The sequence below is a fragment of the Pelodiscus sinensis genome, chromosome 16, assembly GCF_052426305.1.
Source record: "Pelodiscus sinensis isolate ZL-2025 chromosome 16, ASM5242630v1, whole genome shotgun sequence".
NCBI lineage: Eukaryota > Metazoa > Chordata > Testudines > Trionychidae > Pelodiscus > Pelodiscus sinensis.
Window position 1 is genome coordinate 9,301,926 of NC_143067.1, and position 26,123 is coordinate 9,328,048.

The 26,123-nt window shown below is 43.7% G+C and overlaps 1 protein-coding gene across 3 annotated transcripts in view; it reads right to left on the bottom strand.

The window, feature by feature from the left end:
- CNOT6 (CCR4-NOT transcription complex subunit 6) overlaps nucleotides 1-26,123 on the bottom strand; it is a 75,830-nt gene that overhangs the window by 49,178 nt on the left and 529 nt on the right. Inside the window, exon 2 of one of the 3 annotated variants that reach the window (XM_075900499.2) lies at nucleotides 23,891-24,263. The exons of 1 other annotated variant lie outside the window; for it this stretch is intronic. The gene's annotated coding sequence lies outside the window, so the exon portion shown is untranslated. Of the gene's footprint in view, nucleotides 1-23,890; nucleotides 24,269-26,123 lie in introns of all 3 variants that reach the window. One more of the 3 variants, XM_075900498.2, reaches the window with a different exon arrangement.

Consider the following 26,123-nt stretch of genomic DNA (forward strand, 5'->3'; position numbering starts at 1 on the left):
CACAATTGTTGTGTGGTTTAAGGTAAAACTGGAATACTCTGCACCTTTGGGTGCAGAAGATCTGGAATTTCTCAGTAGACAGTGTCAGGGGCTGGATATTACAGGAGTACAATTCAAAGGCACTGAAGTGCACTTACTGTTAAACTACGAGGTGAACGTAGGACAGACATTGTCTAGGGGGGAAAGCGCTGTCTCCATGGGGGGCAGGGAAGGCAGAACCACAGCAGGGACCTGGCATGAGCCAGGACTTAGCTGTCCCAGCTTGTGCCTGGTCCCAGATCACTGCAGGCTCTTACTATATTTAAAAAGCAGAGCCGCAGCGGTCCCAGAGCCAGCGCAAGTCAAGACTGCTCAGTTCTGACTCACACTACCCCCGGAGATAACCCCCTTATTAACTTATCGAATAAATCAGTGGAAATTCCATCGGCTACTCAATTATTGAATAATCAGTGGAAATTCCATCGGCTACTCAATTAGCTTACTAACACTATTCAACATCCCTAATAGGAACTTCATGGAAGAGACAGGAATGAAAGCCTTTCTAAACAACTGGATTCTATCTTCCTTAACTACGCGTCCATCCTTTTTCTATCTGCAATCCTGCCTCATTCACTATGTATCTTCCAATTCCTGTCAAATGTTGACAGAGGTACCACAGAAAACAAAATAATTCTCTACAAGACCTTGATTAATTCCAAGAGCATGCTCCATCATGTGCACCTACTAAGGGACTATCTGGTACCAGTAGCAGGTAGTTGTGTTCTGAGGACCAGCCACTAGAAGAGAACAAGACATACTTTGCCAGTGGGTTTCATAAGTATTTCCTGATGGAACAAGATTAGAGGCAAAACTTCTGGGTTCAGGAGGAACCCATGCTCTATTGTGTTCAAAATCTGTCGCTATCCGTCATTGCATCTAATCAACCCTTTGTGCTTCTGTCTCGCCACCTTCTGTTCCTACCCAGTTTCCTATAAACCGGGTTCTTTCCTCTGACTTGCGCAATTTTCCCTACCCCCTTCCTCACTCCTTTCCATTCCAGAAAAGCAGATTTCTCTCTGATGCCAGCTATGATGCCCAATGCCACAGCAACTTCTGGCTGCCTAGAAGAGCAACTGCAGGGAAATTCTTGCGCCTAAATGGTGCATACACAGTATGGTGGCAAATAGGATGAAATCTTGGGAGATTTTACCTACCAAACTAACAAAAAACAACAACAAATGGTCTGGTAGCACTTTATAGACTAACAAAACATGTAGATGGTATCATGCGCTTTTGTGGGCACAGCCCACTTCTTCCTCCTACAACATAATGTTTAATTTACTTAGATAAAATCTGCGGCTTGATTTTTCATAAATGCTCACACTAGCAATTCTGACTGAAGTTAATTCACAATCTCAGGTTCTTAACACCTCTGAAAATTAAGCCATTAATATTTGTGGAAGGAGCTGGACTGTATTGGAGAGTGAAGTCCTGAATGTATTCCATTCACAGATCAGTTGTACTACAGTACTCTGCTGCCCAACAATGTCTGAAACCTTTAGGGCTGATCTCTGAGACTTTTTACTTATAGGGTTGACATTCTCAATATACATTCAATTGTTTCTGCTAGGATGGCAGCAGAAAAGGGCGTAATGAATATTCATTATTGAGTGACTATGCTGTAGTGTGAATGGCTAACCACAAAGAGCTAGAATAAGAACCAGAAACTCATTTCATATGACCTACAAAAAGTTCACATGGCAGCTTTAGCTTACAACTAACCTATGCCAGATGAAACCAGTGATTTAGGGAAGGAAAACTGCAGGAAGGATTCTGTCTGCCACAGTTCCTGGCCTCTCCTGAGGGAGAGTACATGTCTGGGGGGAGGGCATGGTTCCCAGCCTCTCCTCTGGAGGTGGGGCTTTCCTCCGGCAGAGGAAGAGGCAGAGGCAGAGAGAGAGAGAGTGTTTGTGTCTCTGTGTAGACTGTAGTTCCCCGCCTCTCCTTGGGGGCTCTCTCCTCTGGGGAGGAAACGGTGGTCCACAGTTTCTGGCCCCACTGTTTCTTGGGGGTGCTGACCTGCCCTGCCAGCCCCTAGCGTGGTCCCAGGAGGGGTGGACAAGCATGGCAGCAGGGCCAGTGGGCAGCAGGGCTTCCCACTCTGTCCGGCACTGTCTAGGACAGGGGGGCCATTTACTTGGGCCGGTGGCTGGCAATATGGCAAGCCCTGATCCCACCTGGCCACTTTGTTGATGGTGTAGCCGCTCCCTTGTGGTCACTCTGTACGATAGTCGTCCGCTCAGTCTCCTCCTTTTCCATGTTATGGAAAACAATAGAATTCCATGCACATCCCATTTTCCTGGCACAACCTAACTTAAATCAAGGTCAGGATTTGGTGAAAAGGAAGCTACATACCAAATCTGGTAGTCCTAGCTCTACCATTTAGGAGGAGTTCTTGAACAAACAGACTTGCAGACAGATGGTCTCACTGACAGACCCATAAATCTCTAAAATAAACATATAGATAAAAGACCTGAAAGGTTGTGTCAAGTTTCTGCTTGTTGTTTACATTTCTGACTGGTTTCAACTATGGCATCCCCTCATGGCCTGCCAAGACACAACTCACCTAGCTGTGGGTGTCTGCTGGTACATGTCCATGTCCCAAGTCCAAAGCAGCAGTGCTTTAGCTCTCTGGCCAAGTCACGCTTCAGTCCCCAACCCTTCCAGGATGGTAAGGGCCAAAGGAATTCAGAAACCACATCTCAGAACAGGGTCATCCAAGGGACTCCACCATTCTACTTAAGGTTTGCCTTCAAACAGTCTATGCTTCTGTCAATGCCCCACAAACTGGTCATCAATTCTAGAAGAAGCTTATCAGGCCAGCAAGCTAGCTTAGTTTCTGGTCTGCAGGTGAATTAGGTCTCCTCTTTTTAACTTGCTTCTCCATGTCTGACATATGTTGCAGATGCAGCAGAGTGGGGCAATCTGGGGCCACAAGCTCTCCTTAACCCTTTGGTTGCTGGCGTAGGACCTATCTGTCCCTTCACACATTATAAAACCTGATCTTTTTTACTCTGGAAGACTCTGGTTACTGGAAAACTAGTGAAACACAACAAGATGAAGAAAGATGAGCAGTTAAGAATTGGAGAAATTAAGTCAGACAACTTAATTTTGTTTTTGTTGCTAGCTATAAGACCAATGGCTTATTAGCACTACAGAGAAATATCTGTCAAAGGTTCAACATCACCATTACTTCCATTAAAGAGTGACTTCAAAGTACCCCAAATCTCTTGAAAAAAGTGCTCCAACAAAACCACGGAGGACCACGTCTGATTACTATTGGTATTTCCAAGATTAAAAAAAACAAAACAAAAAAACCCAGAACACACACATCCCACAACAAAAACCCACAACTTTTGAAAACCAAACAAATCTCCCAGGCCTCAACATTACAAAGATGAAAAAAGGGACAAGCACACATTATAAAAATCCTCTGAATGCCTCTGTTAAGAGATTATATTAGTAATCACAATAGGGATGTGAACGACTAGTTGACTAGTCTCCCCTCCCTTCCCCCTCTGCCACTATCAGAAAGAGGCAACAGGGGAGGGGGAGAGAAGTGGGGGTAATTCAAAGTGGCAGCACCACATGAAGCCTGGGACCAGCTGGGGTGTCCCTAGGCTACACATGGCATTTCAAAGTGGCAGTGCCACACGGAGCCCGGGATCAGCAGGGGACTTCCCCGCTGACCCTGGGCTCCATGCAGCACTGCCACTTTGAAAGGCCGTGGGGCGACCAGCCTCAGGCTCCTTGCAGCGTTTCAAAATGGTAACACTGCCTGGAGCCCAGAGTCAGCAGGGGAATCCCCAGTTGATCCTGGGCTCCACGTGGCACTGCCGCTTTGAAATGCTACGAGGAGCCTGGGGACACTGCAGCTGGACCAGAGTTCCCCCACAATGTTTCAAAGCAGCAGCGCTGCATGGAGCCTGGGGTCAGTTCGGAAGTCTCTTGCTGACCCAAGGCTCCACGTGGCACTTTCGCCTTTGAAGTGTAGCAACAGCCCTAGGACTAAATCACCATGTGATTATGTTTAATATTAGCATTTGTTCAATATTTGTATTTGTAATACGAATAGCTGGTTTTCTGAGGTGAATCAGATATTGTATGGCAACAGCAAGTCCACAAAGACCATTAATACTTACTATCACAGCTGAAAATTGTATGTTTTATTCTTAGGAATAATTGCTTTAAATATTTTCCTTTAGTTATAATTCTCTATTTGCAGCTAAACAATCATTCTTATAATCAAATGTGATGTCAATGGCTTGTAGCATCAAATACAAGATGAAATATTCCTATCAGAAACAGCTCAAGTATATATTGCTAGGAATACATTTTTCAAAAATGTCCCAAGGCAGCAGCAGTTCCTTTAAATTGCTCTTAATATATCAAGATTTTGTGGGGTTACATATTGAAAGTAAGCATTTTCAGATGAGCCTACTCACATAAGAGCATTGGTAAGTTAGCTGACATGATAAAGCTGAAATGGATAGCTGACATGAAAAAGCAAGAATGTCTTGCTAGTTAATCTCCACCATCTTATTCTTTTCTTTTTTCATTCCCTTGCAGAAGGTCTTTGTATCAATAGTGCATTTGTAGGGGCACAACCTTTTAGGGAATTCAATCTCACATTAAAAAATAGCTAAGAACTGATTTTTTTTCTTCAGTACAACAGTAGAAGGGTTGTCAATATTGGAACTCTAAACAGCACAGTTTTAACCTCACAAATCTGTCCAAAAAAGCATAATTTTTTATAAGTTTGTGTACAAAAGCTCAATGAAATCAAACCAGATCATGCAATCCAGAAAATGTATACATGTGAATTAAATGTACGGATGCTTAAAATGTGCAAACTATTATTTATGGCTCCAGTGGCAATATTCAAGATCCCCTGGTCATGAACCAGAATCCCCAATTTACACACTGTATGAACAAAGAACAAAAAGACAACCCTTCATCAGAGGGCTCACAATCTAAGAAATGACAAGATAAAACATTCAATACAGACCAGCACAAGAAAATAATGAAACAATACTGGCCAGCATGACAATCAGTCGTCACAACAAATTAGCCACCTAATCATTAAGTATTTTGTAGGCAAAGCAGAGTTCTGAGTGCAGATTTAAAGAAGAACGAGGCAGTACTGTGGGGCTACGTCTAGACTGGCCCCTTCTTCGGAAGAGGCATGCTAATTTCTAACTTTGGAATAGGGAAATCCGCGGGGGATTCAAATATCCCCCGCAGGATTTAAATAAACATGGCCGCCCCTTGGGGAAAAGCCGGAAAAGAGCATCCAGACTGGCGCGATCCTCCGGAATAAAGCCCTTTTCCGGAGGATCTCTTATTCCGGAGGATCGCGCCAGTCTGGACGCTCTTTTCCGGCTTTTCCCCAAGCCGGGAAAAAAAGGGGTGGCCATGTTTATTTAAATCCCGCGGGGGATATTTAAATATCCCCCGCGGATTTCCCTATTCCAAAGTTAGAAATTAGCATGCCTCTTCCGAAGAAGGGGCCAGTGTAGACACAGCCTGGATGTTTACAGAGAGCTCCTCCCATGTCTGAGGGACAGCATGGGAGAAAGCACAATGATCTTTTCTGAAAATTGAAGTAGCAGGCGATGACAGCTAGTATCACTGGCTGATTGTAGGAGGAAATTAACATCTCAGTAGCATGTGATATATGGTAAGTCGCAAGGGGATTGTACAATAGGCCTTAAAAGTGAAGAGCTTATATTTGATGCAATGCAGAAAGGGAAGACAGTGGGGGAATGCAGAAAGAGTGGAGACATGATCAAGCTGGGAAAGTTATATGTGCAGCAGTATTTTGAATGCATTTGAGCACAACAAAATTGCATTTAGTTGTCAAGGATAGAATAGAAGTTGTTTACTATAACTGAAAAAAGAAATTATGACAATCTGCATAAGAGTTTCAGTTGTGCAAATGGAAAGGAAAGGCCACATTTTAGAGATGTTATGCAGAAAGACTGGTAAAATTTAGATACAGTTTGGATTGGAGGAGCTAGAGAGGGCTGAGTCAAAGATGACACACAGATTATGGGCCTGAATGACAGGGAGCTTGGTGGTGTTATGCACAATGATAGAGACAAGAGGGAAAGAAGCAGAAAAATTTTGGAGAAAGATTAGGAGCACCATTTTGTCCACACTGATTAAGCTGATGGCTGAACATCTACAAAGATGTCAGAGAAACAGCCTGAGATTTTAGTTTACATCAAAGACAAAAGATCTGGATAGAGACAGAGCATAGAACAAAGTTCATCATAGAGATTATAGCTGATCCTGTGTTTGCAGATCAGATTATTGATTCAAGGTGCAGGGAGGAGAATAACAGGTAACCAAATACGATGCTCTGTGGTCAAAAGTCCCATTGAATTTTAGGTGGTTGGAAAGGATCCTCCAAAGGATACACTGGAGGAGCCAGAGAGGTAGCAGAACCAAGTGAGAATTGAGTCTCAGAAGCCAAGCAAGAACAAGGTATCATAAATAAGAATCTGATAAATTAAGAGCATAGGAACAGCCATTCTATGAAAAACCAAAGTTCCACCTTTCCAATAGTAACGAACACCAGGTGTCCCAGAAGGAATGAACAAACTGGGGAAGGCTTGGGCTCTATTATAACATTCTTCAATGACATTAGTGATCTTTCCTGAATTACACTCATTGTTACTTGAAAGTAAAAGCAAACACAAAAAACAGTGAATAAAGTACACAGTGTCATCCAAATGTAAAAGGGCAAAATTAAAAGAAACAAGATGTTATTTTTTATCATGGGTCTGTCTGTATAATACAAGGCTATACATTTACTATAGAACTTACTATATAAATGACTTTCTTCACTGCTAAGAGATAGCAATGTATGAGCAAATTTTCATTACTTTTTACTGTATAAACCCTCATACTAGCTAAAGATTACACCAGAAAATGAGTGATGATTCACATTAGATACAGTAGCTCTCCTTAAACACTGATGTTGGAAGCTCAAACAAGACAGTTCATTGATGGAAATTCTGCAAACCTGTCACTTTGGTAACTCAGCTGTTTCCCATGTAATCCAAACTTTCATTTGAAAGCAGGTTCCAGCTCTTTCTGTTGCAAAAATAAGCCTACCTTGCATCAACAATAAGGCCTTGTCTTTAATACAGTGGGCCATTAACCTAAGTTATGCAACTTCAGCTACGTGAATAACGTAAGTGAAGCCAATGTACTTAGGTCTGCTTACCACTATTTTCATCACAGTAGGTCAACAACTGACTCTCTCCCACTGACTCCGCTTACTCTTCTCATTTTGATGGAGTACCGGAGCCAATGGGAGAGCTCTCTGGAGTCAATTTATTAGGGTTGCCAGTTGGTTTCAGAAAAAAATACTGATCAACAAACTGAACCACACCAGGAAAAAGTTTGTTAAGCCAAAAAAGGACCCCGAGAGTTGTTAAGCCAAAAAAAACCAAAACACTGTGGCCCCTTTAAAAAACACGTGGTGAGGCTTTCTGGCCCTAATACTCCTTATAAAATGAGGTTTAAGGGTTATTTCGAAAGAAAGGTTTTTTTCTTGAAATAACCATGTCTACACAGCATTTATCATCTCAAAACAGGGTATTTCGAAATAGCGCCCGGACGTGATTATGCAAATGAAGCACGGGAAATTCAAATCCGCACTTCATTTGCAATTTCGCTCAGCTGCATTTGCATTCCTCTCTTGAAAGAGGAATGCAGTATAGACATACCCTTAGATATTACATTTATTCCCCACCCCATCCCCATGTCCAGACAAAACCCTTTCACATATATGGCGTTTTAAGCCTGGACTGACTGGTTCATCTGGGGCAAAAGCAGGACTTTCGCTCTGGTTGGTGACCTGCTCATTGTGGTGATGACACAAGGTAAATCATCTAGGTACTGACTTCTCAAGCGAAGGGATGGAATCGTGTAGTTGCTTAACCGATAAGCAAAAGCTTATCGGTTAATGCTATAAACTACACGCATTCCCCTTTCTTCCTCCACTTCCCCCACACCCAAGTAAATTTTTTAGAAGGCTGGCCAGTAGCTCAGCTCAATCCTGACTCATGCTGGGTCCGGGACCAACCCACAATGCAGCTTTGCATTTAAAATATATTAGGACCTGGGTGGGAAGGCTGCTTGGCTCAGTTCCAGCTCACACAGGGTCCGGGAGCTCAGACCGCCGCTAAACAGGGGCTGCTATCTCTCTACAAGAGGTAGCAGCACAGGGCAACAGGCAGCCAGTCCTCCCCTCATGGACCAGCTCCCACCTGCCATCCTGTGCTGCTGTCTCTGATACAGAGGCAGCAGCACAGACTGGCAGGGGGCTCCTTGGGAGTAAGGCTGGAGTGCACTGGCTGCTGGGCCCACCCCCGGGGACTATAGAATAGTCGACTAACCAATAGGAATTCATGAGGTTACTCGACTAGTCAATTAACCGATATTTAACATCCTGGCCCCAGTGTCTTCCTACAATTTCCCCCTCATCATGTGTCCAGGAGGACAGACCAGTTATCCTACAATTCACTGATTAAGAATCACAAGGTGGGTCAGATTACTGATATGGGGGAACATGCCCACAGAACTCTGAGTGATGCACACAGGTGACGGCAGCAAGAATGAGGACACAGTAACTCAAGCATGATTTTACAACATGGCCACTCACACCTAGGGTAAATTAAACAGTGGACTCGGACCCAAGCGCCAATCACATGAATTAATTTTATAGTGAAGATATACCAAATACTGTAGTACTTTTGCCTTGTTAAGCACATTTTACAGAAATCTATCCCCATACAAATAGCAGTAGCAAGTGTGAAGTAAGGCCCTTCCCCAGTCCTATATTCACAACTACGGATGTTACATTTAGATTAATTAGCTAATTGAATATCGATGCAATTTGCATCAACTATTCAATTATTCGATAGGGGCGTCTCCGCCTTACACTTCAAAGGAAAAAGTGCTGCAGGGAGCATGGGGCCAGTGGATGACGGCTTGAGTCCCCCACGGGTCCAATGTTCCCCACAGTGTTTCAAAGTGGCAACGCCGCATGGAACCCAGGTTCAGCTGGGGGCTGAGTCCCCAGCTGACCTTGGGCTCTATGCAGCCCTGCTGTTATGAAACACCACATGCAGCCCAGCATCAGGCTCAATGTAGCGTTTCAAAGTGTCAGAGCTTCATGGAGTGGGGGAGTCCCCAGTTGACCCCAGGTTTCAGGGAAGGGCCATGCAGAACCCAGGGTCAGTTGGCCAGTGCAGTGTAGAGGCATGCAGTGTAGCATGGAGCCCGAGGTCAGCGTGGGGACTGAGACCCCTGCTGATCTCGGACTCCATGGCTTTGAAATGTACAAGAGCCCCTTCTGGGGACTCTTGTGCATTTCAAAGCAGGCACTCGCCTGCAGACTGGAGTCAGTGGGACTTCCCGCTGGCCCGGGCTGTATGCAGAGTTCCGCATTCCTCCTTTGAAATGTACAAGAACCCCAGCAGGGGCTCTTGTACATTTCAAAGGAAAAACGCGGAAGTGCCTAAATGCCTAGTCAATTAACCACATTTTAACATTCTTAGTTAAGACCCCTGAAAATTAGCCTCCTTTAAAGGAAGGTAAATCTGCAGCAACTTTGGAGAATGCCTTTTATACATTATATTCAAAAAGACTACCTGTGTGCTCAGGACCAATATCTAAACGTCACCATATCTTTTGGGATGTTTTGTAGCACTTGCCTTGCACTAAAAAGTTATTCGGTGGGGCTCAATAGGTTGAGTTTCTTCTACTTAAATCTTCATTTCACCCATTCCCCAAGAAAGTATTTTAAAAATTATACTAAAGTAGAAGACTGTTCTTGTTTTCTATGTCCCTTTTCTTGCTGTCATTTTTAGTTTTATTTTACAAGCTCCCACTTTGTGTAGTAAATGCACTGTGGTTCATTACTTCCAGTCTAGACTATGAGAAAAAGTGAAATGGCACTGTTACAAAATGTCACTCAAATTATAATTTTAACACCAAAATCTCTAATATTCAGAGAACAGAACTGGTAAACTTCAGCAATCTGAATACCAGCCAACAAAAAAAGCCCAAATCTTTGAAAACAAGTATTCTCAGTTAAGAGCTTCATCCAATTTGAGAACAGGAATAAGAGTTCCTTGATGTTGGGAGATGTGGTTATTTGGTTTGGCTACCTTCCTGAGAACTATTTTTGTTAACGGAACTGGTAGCCAAAGATCTCCCCTAAATTAAGCAACTCCCTCGGATATTTCTCTCCTTTTTCAAACTGCATTTATGTTCTTTTCTCTCCATTATCTCATCTAATTTCAAGCCTTTGTTTCAATCATGTTCCCCCTTTGTCTCTTCACCTTTAAAAAGGAAAGTGGGAAGTTAATCTTCCAGAACCTTTTGTTTTCTCTCAGTTCAAAAATTATTACACCCCAGCAGTTCTCCTTCAAGGCAAAGGAGCCTGATTTCAGATATTTCCAGGATCCAACACCACTTCTTTATTTGGCCAGAGTCCCATAATCACTGAAATGCAGGACTGGAAAGAATCTAAATAGGTCATTCAGTCCAATTTCCTACACTGCGTCAGGTCTACCTATTAATCTAGATTATATCTGACAGTATTTTGTCTAATCTATTCTTTAAAACCTTCAATGACAGATTCTGCAATCTTCAAGGTAACTTGTTCTCATGCTTCCCTATCCTTACCATTATGAAGCTTTTCCTACTGTCTAACCCAACTTTCCCTTGTTGCTACCAGTAAATGAAATTCATGTAATCTTAATCTGATTATTGTTGTTGTTCCTATGTACTCTACTGAAGCAGCACAAGTGCAATGCCTCTAAAAAAAATTCCTTATGGAAAAACCTAACCACCACAAAAGTCTGAGAAAATGCAAGGTTGCTTTTATCTCATTTAGAGTTTGAAACCTCAGAATATAATTTACTCAAGAAACTTCTGTCAAGTATCTCTAATACAAACCTGGTCAGTAGTCTAACGGTATCCCTTCTGATAATTGTTTAACAGATTTTTCTATCACCTAGCATTTTGACGTCTTACGGTCTCTTCATTTAATAACTTCATCAGTAATGCTTCCTCTTTCTCCTTATTAGGTGGTATCAAAATTAGAATTGTACATGGCCATCAATACAAAACCACAAGTTTCAATTCTCTTCTTGCTGAACAAGGCCTGGTCTTCACTTAAACTTAGATCAAACTAACTGTGCCAGATAGGGAGCATGAAAAATTAACACCATTGATAGATGTAGTTAAGTTCTAGGATAGACACTGCAAGGTTGACAAAATAAATCTTCTGTTGATCTAGTTATCAGCTCTCAAAGGGTGGATTCACTACAGCAGTGCAAAAACCCTTTACCTCACTGTAGCTAGGTGTCTACATTACAGCATTGTCATGGTAGCACTTGGACTGTAGACATAACCCAGTGCAGTAATTTATATTCACTTACAGCATTGCATTAGGAGTTCAAAATGGCATACAACGGCAAAACCTAAAGGAATCTATCCTTGTTTCTTGAAAACAAGTTTAGAATATGATTAGTTATGTACAAATAGTGATTTGTTTTTTCTACACTAAAATGTACACACTTCCTTACAATTGCATATAAACTAATGCAGCTAATTTCTTTCCAAAGTAAAGATTCTTAAAAGATTTATAACGGATTGTGTAAAGTACTTAAAATCTAATTGAAGTCAACTGCAATGAGCCATCAGCATCTACTGAAAGCCACAGAGCCCAGCTCGGTGAGGGCCCAGAAAACCTGTTCTTAGCGTTAAGTCTAGATTGTTTTCAATGGGGGTGGCTCTTACTCACTCAACACAACTTTAAGCCTTGTTCAGCAGCTTTCATAAAGTCTGATACACTCAGAATCCAATCAGATACCTATTAAAAATGGTCCATACCTCATTCCTCCAAAGAATGCTATGTTCCCTACTAGATTTTTCTAGAACCCTAGTGGCTTTGAGTCACTTTTATCTTTAAAGGCCTTCTACAGGAAAGCAAATACAGATGCTATTCTCAATAAAATCAAGCCTGCAGGGAACATCCTACCAATTTCCCATCTGATATTTCCTTCAATACAAAAATCCAGAATGCAAATTCTATAATTGGAAAAAAAAAAAAAAAAAAAAAAAGTACCACCTTTTCCCCAAAAAGGCTCTAGAGCCATTATTTCCTCTAAATCAGGGACGGGGAACCTTTTTTGGATTAGGGGCAACTGACCCACAGACAAAAATTAGTCAAGGGGCCGCACACAAGTAAGAAGAAAAGTGAGAAGCCCCTGATTGAGGAGAAAGACATTCCCCATATTCCCCTTGCACACCAGAGCCCAGTGGGGCCTAGGCTAATACTGTACATTTTGTGTGCTCCAGCGGGTGGGTGGCTGGGGGGGAGGGGCTGGAGCACCAGTGCAGGCTCCCTAATGCTGAGCCTCAGGAGCCCGATTGAGGCAAGCCGGGGGCCGCATTTGCCCCCCCCCCCCCCCGGGCCTGAGGATCCTCACCCCTGCTCTAAATTGAAAGGGTAGTGTTTTAGAGTCTTACAAACTAAAAGATAAAATCTCTTGAAGCTTGGAACTTCTGAAAAACTCCTAAAAATGTATTTACTGTGGTATTACTGGTGCCAGGATAGGCCAGTTTTCATGTTTCCTGTGAGCCAGTTTTGTCCCCAGCTTAGACTGCAGCAGCCACGTTGCACCTAGATTATATAGCTCAAATTGGACTCTGCAGGGTGCAAAACAGCTGAGGTGCAGATTTGCTTCAGCCACACCACTTCCCTTCTTCACATGTCCTCTCTATCTCAGAACATCCCTTGCACCTGGGGCTGTTGAAGAAGGCAGCTTTGCAGCTGGGCATACAATACTACTATATTGGGGGTATTCTCCAGGCAGACCATATGCCTGTCCCGTACCGCCCACCTGGCGTAAAGAGGATTCACGGTAATAACTAACACAGCTCCAAAGGAATGTCTACACTGCAGTTAAAAACATACTGGTGGCCTGTGTTCGCTGTCTCAGATTCATGGGAATGTTTAAATGGAGTAGAGATGATTGGGCAGAAGTCCGAGCTCGAATGTATACATGATAATTAAACAGATAATTAAACAGTCTGAGTCAGCTGGCATGGGTCAGCTGCAGATATCTGCAGTGCAGACATATCCAAAAAAAACCCTATGCTTATCTCTCCTGTGAGCTGTTAAATGCATATGTCTATACAAAGCTGTTCAGCCTAAAAATTCTAAGATGCCCTGGATTCTTAGTGTTATTAGGCAGCAAGTTTCAATGTATTCTAAGGACCCATCTGCTCTGGGCCAGGAAGACTATGCAAGCAATGTTTCATCCCTCTTCTATCAAACCAACTTTCTACTACGGCCGCGTTCTCAAACTTCATTGCACTGAAGTTGGACAATAAAAATTACAGGTAGTCCCCGAGTTACGCGGATCCGACTTATGTCGGATCCGCAGTTACGAATGGGGATTTTCTCGCCCCGGAGGACTCGAGCGGCGGGACGCCTGGTCCCGCCACCCGCCTCCTCTGGGGCGAGAAAAGCTGCTCCCCGTCTCCCTGGTCTGCTGCGGGAGCCAGAGAGTTGCTCTGCCCCAGGCTTCCTGGTATCAGCTGCTGATCAGTTTCAGCAGCAGCTGACTTGGGGACACCTGGGGTTCTTAAGTTGAATCTATATGTAAGTCAGAACTGGTGTCCAGATTCAGCGGCTGAATCTGGATGCCAGTTCCGACTTACATACAGATTCAACTTAAGAACAAACCTACAGTCCCTATCTTGTACGTAACCCGGGGACTGCCTGTACTACACAACCCCGAGAGAGAGGACTGAAGCCTGAACCAGCCTGAGCCCCTCAGTGTAGGGGCCAAAGCTGAAGCCTCAGAGTTTCAGCCTAGGCAGGAGGCCCCTAACCTGAATCCCAATGCCCAGGGCTGAAGCCCTCAGTCTTTGGTCCCAGGTCCCAGCAGATCTAAGCCACTCGGAGGTCCCAACCCAGTTAGACAACTACTGTATTAGAGTCTGGTCAGCTAACATTAAACCCCCTAGACCACAGCATTGTTTCTAAACATGCTTCCAACACAATGTTCTATCCTTGTGTCCTTACTTGTGGTTCTAGTAAAGACTTGTGATTTTGATATACATTTTCCCCCTATTTACCCTGACAAACATTTAACTGAGTTGCCATGCTGTTTCCAAATATTTCTGCTGAGCATGAGTGTACCTAGATGATTAGAGTAGCTATAGACATCTTAATTTTCAACAATGGTATATATAACGATACTTCTAGTTAAAGATATTGTATATGATAAATACCTAAAGTTTTAAAGTTGTCTTGAAATAATATTATTGTTATTGTGGGAGCGACAGTAACCCCCAGTCATGATCAGAGGCTCCCTTATGGTAAGTATTGTAGAAAAATATTGGAAGACACAGTCCTTGCATAAAAAAATCATAATATTAAGTGCACAAAGTATGTCTCTCTTACAAAAGTAATCCAAAGAGCTGAACAGAATTTCTTGAAACTTAAAAAAAAGGGCATATTTGAGACTAACCATGAGCATTAAAAGCTGGAAATCATAGGAAAAATCTAAGTGAAAAGGAGGGTTATAATGACAATTCCCCAACCTGACTGCAATCCCAATTCTTATCCTTTAGACTGTCAAATGAGGTGGCATGAGTAGAAATCAATTAACCTATTGATTTTTATATGGACTAGCTCAAAGCAAATTCCATTTATATTTGGGCTAAGTATTGAATAATTCTTTCTTTCTACCCAATCAAGTTAATCACAGTATACGTGCACTATATTTGACATTTAAATGTCAAGACCCCTTTTTTGTATTCTTTACACATCTGCAAAATGAGTTTGCCTGAGTAAGGAGTTCAGACTTTGACCATAAAGCAGCTCATCTGCCTAAGAACAACTCACTAAATAGTTACAAATATGTACATAAAAGCCTGTATCAGGTGGCCAAACTTACTGTTCGAGCCACATATGACAATCTTCAGAAGTTTGAGACAGGACATATCTGCTGGGGCTTGAGCCTTCAGCCCTGCAGGAGGTGCCTACTGGGGCTCAGGGCTTCAGCCCTGCAAGGAGGAGGGACTAGGTCGGAGCTTCAGCCCCAAAGAAGGCACTTGCGTGGGCTGATGGCTTCAGCTGCTGCCTCTCCTCAAGGAGGTAAAGCAGAAACCCTTCCCTTTAACTCCCAGGTCTTTGCCAATAGCTTTCCCCACAGTGCTAACAACTGGGTGATGAAGGGAGGAGCCACTGAGGGAAAGAGTGACTCAAGCTCTTGGGACAGCACAACCTTTCAACTATGCCCACTCCCCCACCCCCCGTTATGGGCAGCAGCCTTCTCTGGCAGAAGCTCCTAACCTCACCACCATGCCACAGGGCAGATGTCCTGAGCTCTGTCCCACTCTGGTGGGTAGAGAATGGTGGGTGTGAAGAGCTCTAGGAGCTGCACTTAGGCTATGCTTCCACTGGAAAGATTTGGCAAAAGAATTGTTGACTAGGGACGCATGAGTGTAAACGACTAACCATTTAACTGATAAGCAAATGTTCATCGATTAATAGTGTCATTTACATTCAGCAAAACCTCCTCCCTGGGAGCTGAGCTGGGCGGGCAGGGGCTGGTGGACCTGCTCCCAGGGAGGCTTTGTTGCAGGCTCTGCAATATAAAATTCCAGCCGGGGTCAGGTCCCACTGGCTGACGCAGGCGCAGCCCTGCCCTGCTGCTCCCCACTCAGCCAGGGCTATTTCAGTCTGCCACAGTTGGCCATGAAACCAGTTATCCAATAAGCATACTGGTAAACCAAATGCTTACCGGGTAACCAGTCAGATCCCTATTTAGTATAAGAGGAAGACGACTTGGATGCAGATGACAATATGAGTGACAGGGACAGCAGCAAAGTGGCATTGCATTTGGCTGTCGCAGAGCAGCTGTGCAGAGGAGTGTCACTTTTGGAGTCGGGACACCAACACTGAGTGGTGGGATTGCATTGTCACAAAGGTGTGGTTACAGAACTTTTGGATGCATAAAGCAATCTTCCTGTACCTTTGTGCTGAGCTGGCCTCTGAACTGCGGCACAAGGAAACCTAAATGAGAGCTGCTCTCTCAGTAGAGAAGTGTGTTGCCATTGCTTTGTGGAAATTGGCAACTCCCAATTGCTATGGTTCAGCTGCAAATCAGCTCAGCAAATCAGTTTGGAGTAGGGAAGTCTACCGTTGTGGCAGCACTTATGCAAGCATGCAGAGCAATAAATCACATTTCACTTCCCATCATCTCCCAGCAAGATTTTATTGATATCTGCATGTATGTCAATGCCCTCTTTGGACATAACACAGACCCAACCAGCTCACAGAAATACAGCCTCTGGGCATCCTGCATTGCTGTCCCCAGCCCCACCGCCAGTTGCAGGAGCAACTTCCTACGCCACCACTCACCCCACTGCAATACACAGCAACTCACTGTCCCAAGCCACTGCCGCCTCCCTCCTGGCTGCAACAGAGCAACTTACCCTACAACTCTTCCCTTGCTAAAAGCTCCATGTCCAGTTGCTGAGACTCTTCAAGACTTGAGAACAAATTCCCGGCGGCCTGCCGCACAAATTGATCACATAAAGAGCCCCTCCTCCTCGTCTGCTTCCACCTCTTCATCAAGAGCTTCTGAATCTGGGTTATGTCCTGTTTCTGACTCTGTGCTATGGGAAGTGTCCACAGTATCCTTGGCTGTGCATATGGGATCCCCACCCAGGATTGCGTCCAGTTCTTCATAAAAACGGCATGTTTTGGGTGCAGCACCAGACTGGCTGATTGCCTCCTTAACCTTCCGGTACAACTGCAGAAGTTCCTTTATCTCGATCCTACCCCTTCACTCAAACAGCTCGGGAAACGTGACCATGCATGTTTCAGTTCCTATGGGTCATTTGCAGCTGTGACTGCTCTGATTCTTCACCCCACACACTGATGATAATATCCAAAAGCTCTGGGGTGCTCCAAGCAGGAGAGCATCTTGAGCAACAGCCACCCCTGTTTCCCTGAGGACCACTAGACAATGATCCAGACAGCAGGAAATGGATGTTAAAGTTCCTGGGGTTTGCAGGTGGAAGGGGAACATCTGTTTACGTGGCTGCAGAGCAAAGGACTTCAAAGGGCTGGCCAGAGTGATTTATCGGGCATTGTGGGAAATATCCGAGTTCAATAAACTCGAAAAAACTGAGTTTAAGCCAATGTATAGGCCTATAATACTACTGAACTAGAACAGTTTCTTGGGAGGCATTAAAACCTCATGTAAACATGTATTTAGTAGGGATGTGACAGTAACCGTTTGAACGGTTAACTGATAAGCATGAGCTGTATCAAAGCCTGCAACATGGACTGGCAGCTGGCTCCTTGGGAGCTGGGCCAGGAGTCGGGAGTGGCTTAAAAGCTGGCTCCCGGCACACACTGGCTCCCAGAGAGACGGCTGCCACCTCTGATACTGAGGCAGCAGGGTAGGAGTCAACTCCCGGGGAGCTGGGAAGCAGATGGGAGTCAGTAGGCACCAGGAGCCATCTTAAAAGCCAGTTTCTGGTGCACACCAGCTCCTGGGCAACCTGCTACCACTCCATGCTGCTGCATCTGTATCAGAGGCTGCAACGTGGGGTAGTAGACAGCTCCCTGGGAGTAGGGTGGCAGGCAGGGGTCAATGTACACCAGGAGCCAGCTTAAAAGCCAGTTTCTAGTGTACGCCAGCTCCCAGGGAGCCATCTGCCATCCTGCGCGGCAGGCTCTGCAATACAAACCTTATACTGCAGAGCCTGCAATGCAGCCAGCTCCCCATGCACACTAGCTGCCAGCCCAGCTCCCAGTGAGCCTGCAGCATGTAACTTCTAAGATTTTTCACAATTACCTAATTAACCACTTTTTAACATCCCTAGTATTTAGCATAAGTTATAAAAAATTAGCTGATGTGTTTGCAACAGATCTTAAATATGTCGTATTTCCCAAATACCTCCAAGTACAGAAAATTATTACAGTTAAAAAAATAGAGTATCATAACATTTGCAAAATTCAATGAAAACATAATTTCTTGAAATAGGGAGCAAATACTGTATCACCTTACTCAGTAAAAAGTGAAAATGCCCTTTCAATTAGCCAGAGTTTATCAACTAAGAAACAAGGAAAAGCCACAAAAATATCTTAAAAAAAATAACTTAGAACTACCAAGAGTCTAGGACTATGTCTAATTCAGAGACTAAGCCAGCACAGCTATGCTGACACAGCTGACTGCAGGACTTTTTCAATCAATGTAGGAACACTACCACCCTGAGCGACATGAGAAAAGCACTTTCCTTTTCACATAGCTGCAGCCGCACTTAAGGTTTTATTGGCATAGCTCTATCAGTTAGGAATATGGTCTTTTTTTCCACATCCCTGACTTACAGCGATATGCTGATACAAGTTTTAAGCATGGCCCAAGCCTAGTTTTTATCTGCCCACTCATTCATGTAAAAATGATCAGAAGCTGGATGAGCCTGATCATAACATTTTGTTATAAACCATGCTATATTACATTAAACCTTCTTCATTTTTAAATATTATTAGAGCACATTAGTGGTAATGAAACAGGTAACATTCTAACCAGAGTATCACTGCTTGAAGATGGCAGCACAATAGACCAACATTCCCTGAAAGCTGTGAGCTTGTGCAGTCGCTCAGGAGCAATTCAAACGCTGCTCAGCTGGTTAGCAGAGTGCCCATGACTAGGTTATTTGTTTCTACTGCCTGTGCACATGTCAGTGCCCATAAAAAATTATTCTGCACGTGGAAGGAAAAAAAATCCACACATGGAAAGAAGAAATTAGAGGGAACATTGTAATAAACTAAGACCATCAAGGTAATAACATGGTAAAATGTTATTCAATTTCCTTACTTTAAATGCGGAGTTCCACACTCTCACACAGTTAAATATTCCCAAATTACAGTACTAGAAATCCATGTAGCCCATATCTTAATTTGCATCCACATGACCCTTCTCCCTTGGGTTAAGCCACCTCTCCCTTCTGCACTGTAACTAATAGACCCGTTTTCTCATGCAGAATTAAAAAAAACAAAACCTATTGCAGGTTTTGTGAACTGTCAAATGAAAGCATTAGATGTGTGAGCAAATTTACTACAAGAATAACTATGTGTCAAAATTTTATTTACGAAAGCCTGTTTGAGTTATGAGGGGGAAAAACGTAAGAAAAACATTCAAAATGTAAACAACCCAAAAATGTTACAAGTTTGTATAATCTCAAACTTTCTTAAAATAACCTTCTCTAGCTTAACTCTACAACTGCAAAACTGTCGAACAAAGAATTTTGGTGACAGTTAAATGGACATTAATGGTCAAAGTTGGACATGAATAATGTCTTGATCTTAGCTATAAAGGGGCTACTGTGGTTTCCCCACCTAACGTGGCAGATGATGTACATCAAGGATGGGCAACCACAAATAGTGAATGGGCTACATGAGTGGCCCTTCTTCATCTTAGTGGGCCACAGCAGCCCACAGCCAACTGGGGTTCCACCTGAGACTCTGCAGTCATTCTGTCTGCCTCCCACCACTTTCAGAGCATGCAAATCACCTGATTTGTGCTCCACCTCTGCCCTCCCAGAGCTGGAATGCTGTGAATGAACACCTGGTATTGTGGCATGGTGCAGCATGCTAAATAATCCCCTTTCACATCAACAACCTGATGCCAATAAACCCTTCCTACTTCCAACTAGCTTAGTCTGCTGTCTTTCCCCTAGTGCAGGGGTGGGGAACCTAAGGCCCTGGGGCCAGATGAGGTTTAGGGCCTCCCACACCATTCAGGAGCCGGTGCTAACGCTCCAACTCCCCTCCCCCATTGCCTCCCCACAGCCCCGCCCCCCACTGCTGTTTACATTTTTTATGCTTCTTGGCCACTGCCTGGCCCCTTCTTGACAGCGCCACCAAATCCCATGATCTTGGCCAGCCCTTTCACAGAAGTTTTACAAAAGGGAGAAGTGAGCTCCGAGTAATTAAAAAAAAAAAAAAAAAAAGGAGCTTTCATGCAGACATCTCACTGACAGTTGCCAAAACTTCTTAAATAAAAAAAAATAAAAAATCACAAAGCTTTTTTGGAGTTAAAATTATTAATCTCTTAAAAACTGCAGAAAGCATTTTAAGAGCTTCTGATATGGGACCTCTGTGCATTTATAACATACATTTCTGAGGCTTTAACTCAACTGCAGAAATTCACTTAACATGGAAACTATGTGCATGTTGTGTACAAAAATACGTGCCAACTTTCCATAATAAGTGGACTTTCATAGCCTAAATAAAATATGGGGCCTTATAATAAATGCTATGATTTAAAATGCTAATAATCTTGCATGATATCTATTCATTGATCACATCTCCAACTGTGAAGCACTAAAACTGGATTAGGGAAAGGAATGCAAACCAGTACATTAGGTAGAGCTAGACCAAGGGAGGGCAATAATTTTTTACTTGTGCCAATTCTGAAATTTTTGAAGAGGCGCCAGGCTGCCCTAGAAGGGATGGGGCCTCAGGCAGAAGGGACAGGTCCAGGACACTTCCATGCTCCCCCATCCACAGACCCTGATTGGTCTGGGGATGTTGGGAGTATGCAAAATTTTTGAAACCCTCCCCCCCAGAGAACCACCAGCTGTTCTTAACAGCTGGCAGTTCCCTCTAGGTACCCGTGCCCCTGGCAGTGGGAGGAGACTTCACTCATTCCCTCCTGCTGCCCCCAGGTGCCCCTGGCAGTGGGAGGAGACTTCACTCATTCCCTCCTGCTGCCCCCAGGTTAATCAGGGCCTGGGGAGTGGGAACATGTGAAGTCTCTGGCTCCCTGCCCCTGCCCTGCAAGGGAGCTTTGCACTTAGAGTCAACTGCCAGCTGAGCAGCAGCTGTGAATTTAAGTGCTGAGCCCCTTGCAGGGCAGGAGAAGACTTCATGCACTCCCTTTCGCCCCAAGCCCTGACTGGCCTAGGGTAGCATGCGAAGTCTCCTCCCATCCTACCCCCATCCAGCAAGGAGTGTGTGGTGCTTAGAAGAACTGCACCCCTTGCAGGGTGGGAAGAGACTTTGGATGCTTCCTCTCCCCGCCCTCAGAACAACCAGGGCTTGGGGGGTGGGGGCCAAGCATAGAAGCACCACATGCTCTCCTCCCCCCCCCCCTTCCAGGTCAATCAGGGCTTGGGGGAGCATGCGACGTCTCCTCCCACCCTGCAAGGAGCGCAAAATGCTTAGAAGCACCATGCACTTCTTGCAGGGTGGGGATAGGGCAGGAGGAGACTCTGCGTGCTTCCCCCCGCCCCAAGACCCTGATTGGCCTGGGGGCGGGAAGAGTGGCAGGGCCTTGGTGCATCGGATCAACTCGCTTTGCGGGCCACTTCCAACCCGCCAAGAACCTTTCGCCCACCTCTAAGCTAGACTAACCAATGCAGAGGTTCAGTTTGAGTCTACTCTTGTGTACCTTAGTATGAATTAGGGATATAATAAAGTAGTCGATTAACTGATTAGCAAAAACGCATAGGTTAATGCTATAGACTACACACATCCCCCCCGCCCCCCACACACACGCCAGTAAATTTAGCAGACTGGCCAGTAGTGTGGCTTAGTCTTGGTTTGAAACAAGTCTGGGACCTATCCTGCTGCAGCTCTGCATTAAAAGTGTATTAGGAGCCAGGCGGGCAGGCAGCCTGGCTCATTTCCAGCTCACTCCGGGTCTGGGAGCTCAGATCCTACCTACACAGGCAGGTGACCAGCAGCAGGTCCATGAGGGGATCTGATTTTTAAACTGACTCCCCTCATGGACCAGCTCTCTTCTGGCACCCTGATACAGAGGCAACAGTGCAGAGTGGCAGGGGGCTCCTCAGGAGTGAGGCTGGAGCACACTGGGTGCCAGCCCCACCCCCAGGGTGTGTCTAGACTACATGGCTCCGTCGACGGAGCCATGTAAAGTAGTTTACCCCACATAGTCAATGAAGCAGGGATTTAAATAATCCTCACTTCATTAAAATAAAAATGGCCACCGCACTGTGCCGACAATCAGCTGATCCGGCATAGCGTGGCAGTCTAGACGCGGCTCGGTCGACAAGGGAAGCCTTTGTTTCACAAGGCATAACGGAGCGGTCGACAAAGGCTTCCCTTGTCAACCGATCCTCATCTAGACTGCCGCGTTGTGCCGGATCAGCTGATTGTCAGCACAGCGCGGTGGCCATTTTTATTTTAATTAAGCGAGGATTATTTAAATCCCTGCTTCATTGACTATGTCGGGTAAACTACTTTACATGGCTCCGTCGACGGAGCCATGTAGTCTACACACACCCCCAGGGACTATAGATTAGTCAACTAACTGATAAGAATTCTTGAGGCTACTCGACTATTCAATTAACCGATATTTAACATCCCTAGTATGAATGTCAAAATTACATAGCTTCCATGTCAAAAGATTTTACAAGCATTATTTAATCTAGCCTAAAAACTCCCTTCTGGAGTACATAGTTTATTCTCATGTTAAAATTTTTAAAAAAACAACCCACCATGTGACCCAGGCAAGGTTTGACTATGAGAGAATCATGAATGAAACCCAGATCTCGGGACTGTCTGCTGCCTGAACTACAAGGCTATTCTCATTAGATTTTAAGGCTTCAAGTATTTTCTTCTCAAACTGAATCTATGTCAATACAAAATGTTACCTTTGAATATTAACATTGGTCAACTGTAAAAGAAAAAAATATACAGAACAAAGGAAATCTACGGGGAAAGCAATTACTTATGTAATAGTATGTATACAATCCTATACGCTAAAGAAAAAAATGGAGCCTTCTTTCAGAAATAACCCACTCAATCAGCCGGGCTGTCTGGACCAGTAATGTCAAGGTACCCATGATTTGTATGCATCACCAAAATTACATGACAAGATGAACAACAGAGTACTTGTAAATTACTATATTCTGCTGGCAGAGAAAACAGCACACAAGCTCTTGGGCACAGGGGCTATCTTTGGCTTGTATTTGTACAAACCTAGAACAATGGGGTTCTGCTTTATGACTGGGAATCCTAGGCATTATAACAACACTATGATAATATCACATGTTGCACTATGAACAAAAGTCCTCATTTTCTTTGGTTTTGTAATAGAAGGTTTAGCAGCTGTTGTTTTATATACACTGCAAGGTCTTATAAAGTGATAGTAGTGCCTAATGCATTATGCTGGCTACTGCGTGCCATATAACAGCAGCACTAAAGCTTTGCTGCTCTAGGGGAAGCAGTATAGCCACTCTTTGTCCACAAGAGAGTTCTCCCACCAACAAAACCAAACCAGCCCTAATGAGGAGTGGTATTTTTGTTGGTGAAAGATGCTCTTGTGCCAGCCAAGGCTGTCCACACTGGCACTTTTCATTGGTAAAACTTTTGTCCATCAAGGTGTATTTTCTTAACACCCCTGCGTGACAGAAGTTTTACCAATGAAAATGCAGTGTAGACAAAACTTCAGAGGGATGTTAAACTTATTCAGGTGAGGTGACTTTATTGGGGGGCAGGGAGGGGGCAAATCTTGGATTTTTTTTAACTTTGGAGGCATTTCTTCCAGTTTTCCAAGCTGTTTTCTCCATTTTAAACAGTACATTGGATTTACTAATCATTTTTTTTCTTCCTCACTCCTAGAATATCCAGATCTTAATATTTTTACTTCTCAACATTTACCACTGTGAACCCAGTTTAACAAGGCTTCTTCAAACTTGGAAACACTACATTTTTTTTCAAAAAAGAAAAGATCCGATAATATAAAATACCGAAAGTAGTTACCTGCCCATGCAGTATTATAGTCTCATCTATCTTTATATTTCAGTTCTTCCTCTAACATTCAAGCAAAGTAAACAGCCTGTACACATCAAGGATGCACCCAGCGTTCAACTTCAATATGCAAACAGAAAAAAGATGCATAGTAGTCTCCTTTTTATAAATGGACTGATCCAAGCGATTCAAGTGGAAAGTGAATAAAGCGTAAATCCAAATGCGAATGGCTCCATTTCAGTAATAGCGTGAATAAACCCCCACAGAAGGCTTCATTGCTAGCAGCAAACTCCAGAGTCCAGATGAAACAGCAGGAAGAACACAGGGCAGATAATCCTGTAAAATTACCCCAGTGGAAATGTTGATAAATTCCCAATTACGAGACCTGCTCTAGGATGAAAAAAATGCAAGATACAATAAAATTACCAATCAACACTTGCAAACCTACACACATAAACCAGACAATTACCACCGGTATTCCTACATTCTTTGATTTTTTTTTTATCTGATACTCAACTCAGTGAAATTCAAATAAATAAAATAACCTCCTGAAACTAAACAAAGGAAGAACTGAACAACCATTACTGGTTATAAATCAATTGCCTTCCTAGAGTGTCATATTCAAGCAATTCTTGTCTCTACATTACTAATATATTTCAGATCAAAAGAACTTGAGCCATTTTTCTGCCCCCCCCCCCCATATTAAGATTGGATGGGACAATGAAGCCAGTTTCACAAGAATTTTTTTTTTAATTTACAGACATTATTGATCAGATTATGTAAAATCTTACCTCTAAAAATCTCAATTTTGAGCCAAATACAGGAATTGGCATGTAACAGGTTTGCTAACCTCACTAGTGGGAAACACAGCAACTTAAAATTCTTCACATTTGAAAGCATGTAGTGTAGCGAAAAATAGATCTAGCATCTAGTTCACAACTGCTTACTTCCTACATGTTTGTCTCAGAGTCTGACAAATACAATAGCAATCATTCTCCAAACCGTCAATTACAAAAGTAATTGCCTGCTCATGAGCTTAGTAACCCTATCAATTGGATATTATTATAATTTCCATGATTAACGACATACACACATTTTTTCATATAACAACACTGCATAAACTTGTCTTTGGAGTATGTTTCCCAGTTCCCCATTGTTTACGCCCTACATGTGTGTATCCCAGTGTCTCATTGGCCCAACCACTTATCTGCATGTCACCACAAGTCCTGCCCTCCCCAGTCATTTCATTGGACAGCAGGATTGACAATCACCCTCTAACACTCTTCCTTTCTACTTCAGATAGATCTAAGCAGTTGCTGCTGTGGCCTCCTTATTGCCAGCTAGGCCTCAGTTTTCAGACTATCAGCAGCAAATGAAAGGGGAGGCTTCTCTCGGAGCAGAAAACAGATTTTGTTTACAAACCAATTTTGCTTGTTCACAAAATAAGACTTACAAAAAGAAATACATCAGCTTTAAATGAATTCAAGTCTCTCAATGCAGAGGGGTAGACTGATGGAAAATTGTGGTCTGAATGTAGATGGTCAATTATCATACTGATGTCATTTCCTTCTGTCTTCATGTTTAATTATTTTAAACTCAATTACACAGGAAAAACGCTTTTAAACTTCCAAATGCCATTATACTAATTTCAAGTCCATTGTCACTGCCTCTTAATTGCTTTCTCAATGCGTGTAAGCCTTTGAAACGAGAATAAACCTACTTCCTCTGAAAGAAGCCCCCACCTTTCCTCTTACTGCAAATCCACCCTAATATAATTACTTTCTAAATGCCAATAAATATGGGGTACAATAAGCTATTGAGGGAAGGAGGCCCTTTTCCTCTGGGCTCTCTTATTCTGTGGATAAGCTTCCAGTCTAATTCCTCTTGAAAAGAAGCCCCATTTCATTCAAGAGTTTCTCATATCACCCACCCACTCAAGCCCCCTTCCTTCAGCGCCTCCCTGCCCCAGCTTCCAGCAATAATGCTTCTCCACCGTTTCTTCCCCTCCACAATGACATCCCCTCTCCTCCCTCAGCCCTGCTGCGAGAAATACCCTTTCCCAGCCTCAACTCCCCACCCCCTGGAGTATTAATCCAGCCCCCTGTTCCTCAGAGCAAAATCACTCGTCGCTTCCCCCCCCCCCCACAAAGCCCCCACAGAGCTTTTTCCAAGGGATTAACCCCCCCCCCCCCAACTCAAATCAATACTACTTCTCAGGCCCTGGAGCAATACTCCCATCCACCCC